Raw genomic sequence first — 13,715 nt, 5'->3', positions numbered from 1 at the left:
CCAATTAGAGTTATCAAGACATATTGACAAATATAGCCAACTCACCCTAAAGATACTTTTTGAATCCCTAAAAGATCAGAACAAAGTATAGGCAGATGGCTGTTGAAGAGCATTTTCCCTCTTAAATAGAGTTTAGCTTTGTTTTTGTTCGCTGAGTTATAAAGTAGAAAACGTAAAACTCTGAGAGTAGAGATCATTCCCCCCGAGCTATTCTGGACTTTTCAGCTTCAAAGTTCATGTCCCTCCACCACACATCACTGCCTCAGTGATGTCAAAGGAAGTAAGAATGAGAAAATATTTTGCATCTAGAAAAAGCTTTACTGAGAGATGCAGGCTTTCAGACCTGGAAGGATGAGTTTTCCATTCCAAGGATGATGGGCAGGATGCTGGCAAGAAGAAAGGCAAGGAGGAGGAGAAGCAAAGGTTGATTCAGAGAAATAGAAAAGTATCCGTCTGGAATACAGAGTTCACTCTGAGAATACCATTAGAATAATTTAGACAGCCAGAGTGGGCATGACCAGGGAAGAACATGAATGCCAGCCCAATAACTATGGTTCCAAAAAAAAAAACCTAGCACAGGCAGTATAGTATTCAAATCTTAAGTGCCCTGTGTATAGTGTCACAGGTCGTCTAACTCTGAAACTACCTAGAAAAAAGGACATGAAGAGCCCTAATTGCAAGAAATCAAGATGATGACAAAGACATAATTCATAATTTGCAACCCCTCTCGCATATTAAGTAACCTGCAAAGCATATCAACTTGAAGGTCATTTTTAGAATGTGAAAGGCACTTTGCAAAGTTAAACTGTTTTTCTATCAAGCTTCCAAAAACTCTGTGCAGATATATTATGAAGCATCTATAAAGATGCTACTGATGAGGATGTGTCTATAGTAGGTGAGATTACAAGGGGCTCTGCTCACCTGAAATCGCTCCCTCCTGCAAGATGCTACCCAAAACCCCAGTGTGTGTGTGCTTAGTTGCTCAACCTTGTTCGACTCTTGGCAGCCCCATGGACTGCAGGCTGTAATTCCTCTGTCTATGGAATTTTCCAGGCAAAAATACTTGAGTGGGTTGCCATTTCCTCCTCCAGGGATCTTGCTTACCCGGGGATCAAATCCAGGTGTCTTACATTGGCAGGCGAATTTTTTACCACTGAGCCACCTGGGAATCCCCAAAATCCCAGATTTGAAGTTACCTTCCTAAGCTTGAATCTTTGGTCCTTGAGAGATGTCCTCCTATGCTTAGAGTTCTTTATGCCTTCTTATCTCCATTGAAAGATGAGACAAATGAATCGAACAGTAATCAGAGTGTACAGGGTCTTCCAGGTGGTGGAAAAGGCATTGTCTGTCTCCATCCTGACATTTTCCCTCGAATTCTCTCTCCTTAAGCTTAGCCATCATGTTGCCATGCATGTACTCTGCTTCCTCCCATTCACCTCACTAAATTTTTCACAGGTTGATCCTTCTGCCTGAAAGGCTCTCCTTCTAGTCTTCTTTCCCATTTATTCCTACTCATCATCGAATAAAAGGCTGCTTTTACAGGAAAGCCCCTCATGGTGGTTGGACCTGGGTTAGCCTGCTGGATTGCACTCTCATGAACCTGTATAGGTAATCTCTCATCTCTAGCATCCCTCAGGACCTTCATGCACACCTGTCTCCATCTGATTTTTTATTCTTCCTTCAGCACCAGAATGTTACCTGACACCTGCTGCCTCCCAACCCCACTGACGCCCCACACTGACTATTCTGACTGCTTTGCCTTTGATTCTATCGCTTTGAATCACTTATATACTGTGGGAGCCAGATGTCTTAGTTTGTCCAGGCAGTTATAACAGAATGCCATAGACCAAGTGGCTTACAAACAACAGAAATCTATTTCTCACAGTTCTGGAGTCTGGGAAATCCAAGATCAGTGCCCTAGAAGATTAGATGTCTGGTGAGAGCCTCCTCCGGGATTGCAGACTCCATCCCTGTGCCTTCACTTAGCAGGAGGAGCGAGAAGCTTTGTGACATCTCTTGTATAAGGATGTGAATCCCATTCATGAGATTTCTATCCTCATGACCTCATGACTTCCCAAAGGCCCCGCCTCCATATGCCCCTGTGTTGGGGGAACGAGTTGCAGGGAGGACAAATATTCAATCTAAAACAACAGAATAATGACATCCCCAAAGATGTGTTCACACAAATCCCCAGAACCTTTGAATCTGTTATCTCATGTGGTGAAAAGGGCTATACAGATGTGATTACTTTAAAGATCTTGAGACAGATAATTCTGGATGTTCTCAGGGGCTTCGCTGGTGGCTCAGACAGTAAAGAGTCTGCCTGCAATGCAAGAGACCTGGATTTGAACCCTGGGTTGGGAAGATCCCCAGAGAAGGTCATAGCTACCCACTCCAATATTCTTGCCTGGAGAATTCTATGGACAGAGGATGTTCTCAGAGGGGACAATGTAATTACCCACCATGTGAAAAAAGGAAAAGGAGGAAGCAAATGACACATAGTCAGAAAATGTCATGTGATAACGGAAATAGAGGTTGGAATAATGTCCTTTGAAATTGGAAGAAGAGATACAAGCCAGAGAATGAGGGCAGCCTCTGGATACTGGACGAGGCAAGAAAGCAGGTTCCCCACTAGAGCCTCCAAAGAAACATCCTTTAATTTTGACTCAATGAGACCACATTGCATTTCTACCCTCCAGAATAGTAAGATAATAATCTTGTGTCGTTTCAAGCCACACAGTGTGGGATAATTAGTTGCAACAGAAAGGAGAAACTAAGACACAGCCTTGGGCCATTGTAATATAGCTTTCTTTCCCCATCCTAAGGCTAGTCTTCTCTCAGGGAGCTTTCCTTCATCACTTTTGTCGTCTCAGTTCATGTCACAGTGTAAACACAAGAAATACATTATTGTTTGGCATTTTAATATTTGGATTATAAATAATTTAATAATATTATAAGCATTTATTTACTTATGGCTACACCGGGTCTTCATTGCTGTACATGTGCTTTCTCTGGTTGTGGCAAGCAAGGGTCACTCTCTAATTGCCCTGCGTGGGCTTCTCATCATATTGGCTTCTCTTCCTGGGCAGCACAGACTCTAGGGCCCTTGAGCTTCAGTAGTTGCAACACGTGGGCCCAGAAGTTGCATCACACGGGCTCTGGAGCCTGCGCAGGCTTCAGTAGTCATGGTGCATGGGTTTAGTTGGCCTGCAGCATGTGGAATCTTCCCAGACCAGGAATCAAACCTTTATTCTTCTATACTGGCAGAAGATGCTTAACCACTGGACTATGAAGGAGTCCATGAAATACATTTTTGTTCTGTTTTAACTAAATTAAGACATAATGAATGAATCAGTCTACGGAATTTACTCTAATAGGCTTTTCTGTTGTTTTGCTCAACTCTTTAAACATACTGAATATTTTATTAAAATATAACTTGCAAAAGAGAGAAGTACGCATAGCACCCAGTAGACAGCTCGATGGATTTTTACAAAGTGAATGTCTCTGACTAATCAATATCCAGTTCAAGAAACAATATCAACAGTACCTCCAGAGATCCTTGCCTGCCTCCTTTGGCTCAATACCCACACCCCATTGCCGTTCCACAAAGTGCTTATTTAGCTAATAAGTGAGGAATTCAAATGTTCAAAGAATATCTACAGTAAAAAAAAAAAGTTATTTTGACCTTGTTCTATGATGATTTTCCCCAGAGGCATCCATTATTAACAATTAATTGTGAATTCTTTCTGAGGTATCTTTTGTGTATGTCAGTATATGCCTTTTGGCTTTTCAATCACATTTGCAGAAGGGTTCTCTTTGGGTTAACTCTGCAACCCCAAGGACTATAGTCCAACAGGCTCCTCTATCCAGGGACTTCTCCAGCCAAGAATACTGCAGTGGGTTGTGAGTCCCTTCTCCAGAGGATCTTTCTGACCCAGGGATGGAACTCAGGTCTCCCACATTGTAGGCATATTATTTACCACTGAGCCACCTGAGAAACCAGTATTGACTCTTATCTTTAATTTTTGCTCCAAGTGAATGTGCTAAAGTTAAGCATTTTGAGAGCTAATATATGCAATGCAGATCTCAGGAAAGATGACCTCACCCTAGCAGGGAGGATGCCCACATTGCCTTGCTCGATGGCTGAATGTCCATCTCTGGTCCATTGCCCCTGCCTGATTCACCTGCTCCAAGACAGACTAAAATGAATTTTAACATGACAGAAAAGAACTCAACTCTGGAAGACAGCACATAAAGCATAGCCACATGGAGATGGAATAGGCAGCCCCTTGCCAAAATCCTCCCTCTACTTAAAGACAAGAAAATGCAGTCGAATGAGTTACTGGTTGCGTGTGTGCATCAGGTGTTAGGTTCCAGCTGCATGTAGGCGTTGGCTGCTTGCTGGAAAGGGTCAGGTGAGAACATGTAAGTGAGAACCTCTCTGGGGCTACAGTCGTGTAAACGTCACAGTACCATTTTCACTGACTGTAGACAAATCCAAAGAATGTAATTCAGTTGTCCTCACTGCCTGCCTGGGAAAAGTGAGTTTCTTCCATGCTTTATGCTGATTTGGTACCTTGAAAATCGCCTTTCTGCAGAAATCACTTCCATACCCCCAGAAGTCATTTCTGCACCCCCAGAAGGCTGTGGAAGGCAATGGACAAAGCATGGGGTTTGAGTTAGGACTTTTTCGTCCACATCATGCTTTGCCACTTACAAGCCCTGTGACCTTGAGAAGGTCATTTAGTCTCAGAATCTCATAGTGTGTGCAGAGAAAGGAAAATGATGACTTACTTATTCAGTAGTTGAAATGATATATCTAAAAGTTGTATTTTATAGAGAGCTAGAAGCTGAGCACTTTCTGTCGGTACTACTCCTGTAACTCTGGAATTTCATTCTTTCTTCCTGGAAGTTGTTCTTTTGTCTGAAACATCATGGTACCCACCATACAATATATGGGCATCTTGATGACAAAAAGGCTAACCAATCTATGTGCTGACAATTTCCTTAAACATTTTGCAAATTCAGACTCTAGTTATTTAAAAAATACACTATTCCTCCTCAAGTGACAACTGATCATCATCACTCTAAGCCTTTGTGATTTCCAGGGATAATCCAGGTGGTATTGTAAAATAAAATAGCAAATTGGGTATCAAAAAATCCTGACTTCTTATTTCCCTCCTGGAATATCCTTGCTACTAAGAGAGTGGTCCATGGGCCAGGAGTAGTTGCATCCCTTGGAATCTTGTTAGAAATAGAGACTCTGCAGACCTACTGGATCAGAATCTGCATTGTAACAGACCCCTCCAGGTTATTCTTATTCTTATTAAAGTTTGAGAAGTGCTGCTGTATATGACCTTGGGCAGTTAGTTAACCTCTTTGAGCCTGATGTAGTTCATCTGCAAGAGAAGGAAATTATGACTAGAAGCCTCCTTCAATCCCTTTATGTTCTGAAATGCCATGACAAATCTGAGCAGAGCTTGATCTTTAAAAGTAACACTGTGCCTCCCATAGAAACTGCATTGAACTTTTGGCCCTTCTAATGCACGAACGTTCTGTTTCCTGCAAACTTGACTTCCATCTGTAATGGGCAATTAAAGTCATGGTTGAAAGGAGATTTCTGATAGCCTAGATGTAAAAAGCATTCTTATTAATAGGTCAGCTCTGCACCTTAAGGCTAAAGCAACTTAGAGGCATCTCAGGGTGATGTATAAATGTGCTAGACCAACACTTATTGGAGTTTGAGAAGTGATTTGGATGAGGCCAGAAAGGACTATTATCAATTTGACCATTTAGTGACTTGACCCTCAAGAAAGGACTGATGACTCCTGGTTAGCCAGTTAATTTATGGCGATACTTCATTTGCATCCAGCCACCAGCAAGATAGTGATGGTACGTAGGGAGGAAAAGATCCGGGATGAATGAAAAGTAGAAGCTTTATGACTGAACACCAAATTATCACCCATTATCTCTGTATGGATCATTTGACATGCCAGGATCCCTTTTAAATTGAAAATTCCCAAATGATTAATAGCCCCGAAATACCTGAATGGTGATCTGCATGTAGAATTAGGTGTAAAAAATGCAAGTCAAAGCTTATAATCAAAAGGTGTGTTCACTCTTGGTAATGATCACAAGAATGGAGTGGCAAAGCTAATGAAAGCTACATAGAAATTCTGCTACATTATGTCACACTATGTCACATTATGTTATCTTGTATTATGTTATTCTATATTTGTCTGAAAAATAATAGCAATGTTAATACCAATATGCCGAAATAATTGCATATAACCTTTGAAATCAACCTATATGAAATAATTTCATCTAACCTTTAATAAGCATTTCCTCAATGTCAGAAGCCCTGTTATGTACTTCACTCATCCTTAAAGCAAACTAATGAAAAAGCGTTATTATTATGCCCATTGAACAGAAGAGGAAACTGAAGCTTAGATTAGAAGATGTTCTGAATGTGGTATAGATAAAATAGGAAATAAGATAATCTCACCTCAAAATCTCTATTTCTATACCGTCTTACATTTCTTAATCCTCTAATCTTTGTCACCTGCCACATAAATCTTATTAATGAACATGGATCTTAGGAATTATCATCCATATTTTATAGATGAGAAGAGGTCAATTTCTTACCTGGATTCCCACAAATCTGTACCTGGGAAGAAGAGGCACTGTATCTACCTGATTAGAAAGCCTCACCTTTGTCTATAGTGGCCACCACCTCTCAGTACAAGGTTTGGGCTAGACGTCTTCCCTGCTCATTACAACTGTTAACTAGTAAACACAGTGATGCATATCATCTCTATCAGGCCTTCTCCCCAAGTGATTTGGCAGGGCTCTACTTAGTTCATGATAAAAATGAGGTTATAATTTTAACCTAAGAAGAAATGAATGCTTCCATGTAGAATCATGTGGAAAAGTATTATTTGATTAATGATCTATCAGAAGAGGAGTCCTCCAAATGCAGTCAGTAATTCATTCACTCTGCAGAAACATCCCAGGTGGTGGTCACATCCAGTCTATCCATGAAAGACCTTGGTTGAGAGAGGTGGTTCACTCTGCAGAAATATTCCAGGTGGTGGTCATGTCCATTGTATCCATGAGGGACCTTGGTTGAGAGAGGTGCAGAGATGTGGCAGACACTGCGGGTGCCCATTCTTACTTCTTCAGTTCAGTCACTCAGTCGTGTCCGACTCTTTGCGACCCCATGAATCGCAGCACGCCAGGCCTCCCTGTCCTTCACCAAATCCCAGAGTTCACTCAGACTCACCTCCATCGAGTCCGTGATGCCATCCAACCATCTCATCCTCAGTCGTCCCCTTCTCCTCCTGCCCCCAATCCCTCCCAGCATCAGAGTCTTTTCCAATGAGTCAACTCCTCTCATGAGGTGGCCAAAGTACTGGAGTTTCAGCTTTACCATCATTCCTTCCAAAGAAATCCCAGGGTTGATCTCCTTCAGAATGGACTGGTTGGATCTCCTTGCAGTCCAAGGGACCCTCAAGAGTCTTCTCCAACACCACACTTCAAAAGCATCAATTCTTCGGCACTCAGCTTTCTTCACAGTCCAACTCTCATATCCATATGTGACCACAGGAAAAACCATAGCCTTGACTAGACGGACCTTAGTTGGCAAAGTAATGTCTCTCCTTACCATCAGTATTTACCATCCGTGAGCCCCACCTCTCTTCCAGGTGCCAGCATCCAGGCTCTCTTTCTGAAGCCTTGATTTTCTTTAACAGACAAGCTCCCTCTGCTTGCATGCCAGATAGGCCAGCAATACTAGGGAGTTGCTGCCGCTGACAGTGGGAGCCAGCGGCTTCATGCCTCAGCTCTCCTACCCCTCTGGCAAGGTAACTCTGAGAAGTAGTCCACGCTATTTCTCAGAATTTTTCAGTGTAATAAGCTATTCTCCACAGTGCAATAATCAAAAATCACTTGGTAATACCCTCATTAGCTTCCTTTTTTCTTTCTTTCACCTTTCTACTCCCCCAGATTTTTCCTGGGATCACCTTCCAAATAAACCCTTTGCACCTGGAACCTTGATTTTAGTTTCTCCCAAAAGCAAATTCTGAGACAAGATAGATAATTTGCTTAGATGTACACTTATTTTGTGGGCTGAGAGCCGGCTCTATGCCAATCACTAGACCAAATGTCCAGGAAGTGATGCTAAGTGAGACAACCTTTCACTGACTCTCTAGTCTAGTGTTCAGGACATTGAGAAACTAATTACAGGTCATCATGTGCAATGTTCACAGTGTCGTGCTCATGCTCAGCTGTGTCCAGCTCTTTGTGACCCTTTGGACTGTAGCCCACCAAGTTCCTCCATCCATGGACTTCTCCAGGCAAGAATACTGGAGTGAGTTGCCATGCCCTCCTCCAGGGGATCTTCCTGACCCAGGGATTGAACCTGCATCTCCTGTGTCTCCTGCATTGCTGGTGGATTCTTTACCCACTGAGCCATCTAGCACAGCAGCATGAAAAAAGCCAGTCTAAAAGAGATTCATGTTTCATTCATTTTTATCTTTAAAGAGGGAGTCACGATGGGGGAGGATGTTGTAAGCAGGAGTAGTAAATGCTGTAAGCACATGAGAGTGAAAGTGTGAAAGTGTTAGTTGCTTAGTCGTGTCTGACTCTTTGCCATCCCATGGACTATAGCCCACCAGACTCCTCTGTCCATGGACTTCTCCAGGCAAGAATACTGGAGTGGGTTGTCGTTGCCTTCTCCAGGGGATCTTCCTGACTCAGGGATCCAACCCAGTTCTCCCACATCGTAGGCATTTTCTTTATAGCTTGAGCCATGAGGGAAGCACGTGAGAAGCTAAAACCAAAGGACCACGTGGTGCATTGGAGCAGTGAGAAGGTTAATGTGTCTGCAGAGAGAGGAGAATAGCAATGAGATGAGCGATAAGGATGGAGAGGTGGGCAGAGGCCAGATCCAAGAGGGACTTTCAATTGCAAGAAAGATTTGTGACTTTATCCCCAGGACGATGAAAATTTGTTGAAGGATCTTAAGCAAAGCGATGGAAAGACCACCAAGGCTAAAACATGGCCACCTTACAGGGAAAGATGGCAGCCAAAAGCCCGGTTCAGAGATCTTAGACTTCTGGTGGAGAGGTTTCACAGTACCCTTTGCTTCCTTCTGCTGACTGTGTCACTTAGGGATTTAGCTTAGCAGCACGCAACAGAAAATTTGTAAAATAGTGACTCAAGCGGCAGACTGATTATTTTCTTTCACGACAAGCAATTCAAGAGTAAGTGGTTTTGGCTTTGCTTTATTGGCTCAAGGATGTTAGGGATAAAGTCTCTGTAGGTATCTTGCTATTGTTCCCAAGATCACAGGGTACTCCAATTTCAACCATTATCTCTTCATTCCAGATAAGCAAATAAGTAACGGAAGGTGGAAAAATAGATACTGGCCAGCCAAGCCCACTTTTTAAGAATCATTCGTAAGAGTCCATCCAGTGATTTCTGCTTACATAAAAGCTGTCCTAAATTATCTCATGGGATCATCCCCGGTCACAAGGGAAAATGGAAAATGTAGTTTTTAGTTGGGAACATTGCCACGAGAGCAAACACACTAAGTTTCATTAATAAGGAAGGAAGGGAAAATGGATATTGGAAAGCAATTAGCAGTCTCCACCAAATCTATGTACACAATAAAACAGTCAGATTAGATGAAGCAACAAAACCACAAACGATAGCAAGAGAAAAGCTCATAACAATGATAATAACTCTAATACTGCCTCTGTTTGCAGAGCATTTGTACTTTTCAAAGTACATTTTGTGAATTCAATTCCCCTGTTTAATATACTTAATAAAATAGTGGAGCATAAAGATATTGATGTTTCACTAAGCAGAAATAACCCAAGAAAAGCTGAAAGCATGATAAATTGGAATGGCAGCGAAACAACTTGTCACCGAGCCTTAAATTGCTTTTTTTTAACCACAGATTCTTTTTTCCGGGCTTTGACTTACGTTTGTTAATTGGTTACCTCTTCCTGAAGCAGGTACATATGGGGGTCACTTAAAGACAAAAGGTGTTGTAAAATCGTGGGGAAAAGAGCTGTGCATTCATGTCCCACTCTTTGTGACCCCAAGGACTGTAGCTCATCAGGCTCCTCTGTCCATGGGATTCTCCAAGCAAGAATACTGGAGTGGGTTGCTGTGCCCCCTCCAGGGGATTTTCCCAACCCAGGGATTGAACCCAGGTCTCCCACAGTGCACGTGGATTCTTTACCAGCTGAGCCACCAGGGAAGCCCAAGAACACTGGAGTGGGTAGCCTAGCCCTTCTCCAGGGGAACTTCCTGACCTAGGAATTGGACCGAGGTCTCCCGCATTACAGGCAGATTCTTTACCAGCTGAGCTACCTGGGAAGACCATCATGTTCAAATCTTGCCTGTGCATTCATGGACTCAGGAGAGATGAGCAAGTTACTTATCTTTTGAGCTGCAGTTTTGTCTTTATAAAATCTTTTACAGTGAACCTGCCTTACAGAATTCAAACGGTTTTAAAATAATTTCTGGCTGAAGCTGTATTAATTTAGTGTTTGTGCGTTCTTCACTGATTATGATAGTGCCATTGCCAGATACTAGGAAGAATATTGGGGTCACCAATGTGCACAGCAGTTTGTGGCAAATTTTGACTTAGCTTGGAAGGAAAAGGGCTATGTAACCCATAGCCAAAAAGTAGCCGGCTTTGGGTGTAAAGTGAGGAAGTTTGCACTCCATAGACCACAGGCAATTGAGAGCACTGCAATAATTAGAAAGCAACATTCCTTGATCCCTGCAGATTTCTTAGTGGGAGAAGGCTTGGCTCAAGTGTAGAGAGAGAGAGAGAAGAATGTGGAAGTCATTAAAAAGAAGGCCTCTGATTATTATTCCCCCTTAGAATGGGATGTTTGGAGCATAACCAATGTCTACTTACCTAAAATAGTCTCTCTGCCCTGAGAGGAGCTTTGGGAAATGTGGTTGCCACAGGGACTCATAGCTCCTGAGGAGAAAACCCCCGGGGCCATAGCATTGACCATGGGGCAGCCCCTCTAAGTGTCTCTGCTTCCTGCTGTGAGTCCAAGGCACTCTGAGTCTCAACAGCTGTGGTCCTGCCCTCGCCTATCGCAGGCCTGCAGACCCTGAAGCAAAATTAACTGGATCCACCCCTTGCTGAGCTCGGTTAAGCTGCTCAGAGTTGCCAGGAGGGGCCAGGAGAGGCCAGAAACACATAACTCTGAGCGACTGATGGCTGGCCTGGGCAGGAAATCCAATCCGGCAATCATTTACCAAATGAAAACTTCACAGCAGCTCTACGTGTGGTTCTGAACATGAAGAATGCTAGAGCAGGGGTCCTTTCTCAAGGATTTCAAAGTGAATTGGGGGGGATCACAGATAGGAGGAAAGAGAGGGGACCCCGACTGCCTGAGAATCTTGAGGACTGTCTCCGCAGAGGTGTGTGTTTGTTGTGTGCTTGTTTGAGTGAGTGAGAAATAGCAGAATGAAACCTCAGGCCAGGGGGTGGTGAGCCTGCCCAAAGGCACAGATGCAGCCTGGCATGGCTGGGTGGCTGGAAACACATTTTTGGAGAGACATGCTGGGTTCCATCATGGATTCAGAGCTAAAATATGCAAGTTTATTCTCTGGTCAATAGGGAGTCAGTGAAGGATTTTGACCAAGGGTAGGACGTATTAAGATGTTTATTGAAGCTAATAGTTCAGCGAGGTATAGAAGGACCCAGAGTAGAGTTGCATGGGAGTGAAAAAATGATGAGCTTAAGGAAGTAATGTGAGACTCTAAGGGAACTAGGGGGCTTCCCTGGTAGCTCAGTTGGTAACGAATCCTCCTGCAATGCAGGAGACCTCGGTTCAATTCCTGGGTTGGGGAGATCCACTGGAGAAGGGCTAGGCTACCCACTCCAGTATTCTGGCCTAAAGAATTCCATGGACTGTATAGTCCAAGGGGTCGCAAAGAGTCGGACATGACTGAGCGACTTTCACTTCATTTTCAAGGGAACTGGGAGGGACCAATGAAGATTCTCTCCTGGTCATCAAAAGAGAAATGGAGCCCCAGTTTACAAGGTGCAACATAGATGCTACACCAAGAAATGTGCATGACAATTCTATTTCCAGTTTACAGATGGAAGGACTAAAACTAAGAGATGTCTTACCCTAGGGGTGGTATCAGATCATCTTGGTCACAAATTACAATTTGTCAATCCAGGCAGCTTGTGGATTCAAAATTTGCAAATGAGGCAGGACTTCATGGCAGAAAGCATAAATTGCCCCTGGGATTCCTGCCAGAATGATGAATATCTCGAATGCTTTTTAAAAGATCTTTTGCACACATTAAGAGGAATTTCAGGGGTACTTCTGGGGTCAAGTATTTAATCTATCTTCATTTGAGGGAGCTTGGAAAAGAAATTTTGAAATGAAGTCCCCAGAATTCAAATATCTTTTTCAGTCTCCTTCCTAATTCACTATAGGAGTCACTTCTTTCTTCATCTACTCCAGTCTGAAGAACAGGTGTTTAGAAAGTATTAGTGATATTTGCTAGAAAATATAATCATTTTCTAACATTTGTATTCATTTCTTTGAGCCGGTGGCTTATTTCTGGATATTAATTTAAATCTGTTCCTAATTTTAATTAGAGGTAGGATTTAATAGTGTTGAGATTTTTACGGTTTTTTTTTTTTTCCTTTTTCTTCCAGGAAAGAATGTGAACTTCAGCAATCCAGGATTTAAAGTATCTGTATTTATTTTGGGACTTAACAACAATGAGTGGGGATTAATATTTGGATGGGGAATATGGGAGTGTGTTCACTGTGCCTTTTGAAACTAATTAAAAATGTTTTAAGATTTTTTAATGGGTTATTTAGTTAAATAACTTCAAAGTAGTGAACCAGCATAAGCCAAGCTTCAATATGGCTTACACATTAGCGTGTTTTATACTGCCTGGTTCTAGCCCACCCCGCTATTCATTAACTCATTTCTGCCCATTGTATCTCTTGTTCAGCAACCTAACATCATCTTACTTTTCCTCCCATTGCATTTTATTTATTTATCTAATTTAAAAAATTTTGTCCATGCCATCTGGCATGCATGATCTTAGTTCCCCAACCAGGGGTTGAATCCACGTCCCCTGCATTGGGAGCCTGGAGTCTTAACCACTGGACCACCCAGGAAATCCCTTCCATTGCATTTTAAACGGCAGCACTTGCCTCTCCTATTCCCTCCACACTGAATGTCCTTTTCCTGTCTTTACACACCTGGAAAATTCCCACACATTATTCAAAACCCTCAAGGCATCTTCAGACAAAATTCACATATCCCTCCTCTTATCATTTCTATCCCTTCAAACAACTGCATTTGGATTTATGTATAATAAGGCATTGCATTTGTATATAAATACCTATCTCTTTTTCTAGACTATAAACCACTTAAGGTATTATTTGCTTCTGCATCCTCCCACTGCCAGGCTTAGCATAGTGTGTTAAAAGCTACTGCTGACTCAAAAACCTGAACTCCACTCCCTACCCCACCTCTTCCAAGGGGAAATGATGTAACTACACGATGAAACTTGACTCTTTTTTTTTTTTAACCTGCCAAGTAGATTATACTTTCAATTTGTCAGCTGTATGGGTTGAATTCAATCATGTGTTGGTGGCTTACCTAGTGCAGTTATCGAATGCCAGCTGAAAGAAATGGCAGAAAACT

Source organism: Ovis aries, chromosome 6 (genome assembly GCF_016772045.2).
Source record: "Ovis aries strain OAR_USU_Benz2616 breed Rambouillet chromosome 6, ARS-UI_Ramb_v3.0, whole genome shotgun sequence".
Lineage (NCBI taxonomy): Eukaryota > Metazoa > Chordata > Mammalia > Artiodactyla > Bovidae > Ovis > Ovis aries.
This window is presented reverse-complemented; position numbering follows the sequence as displayed.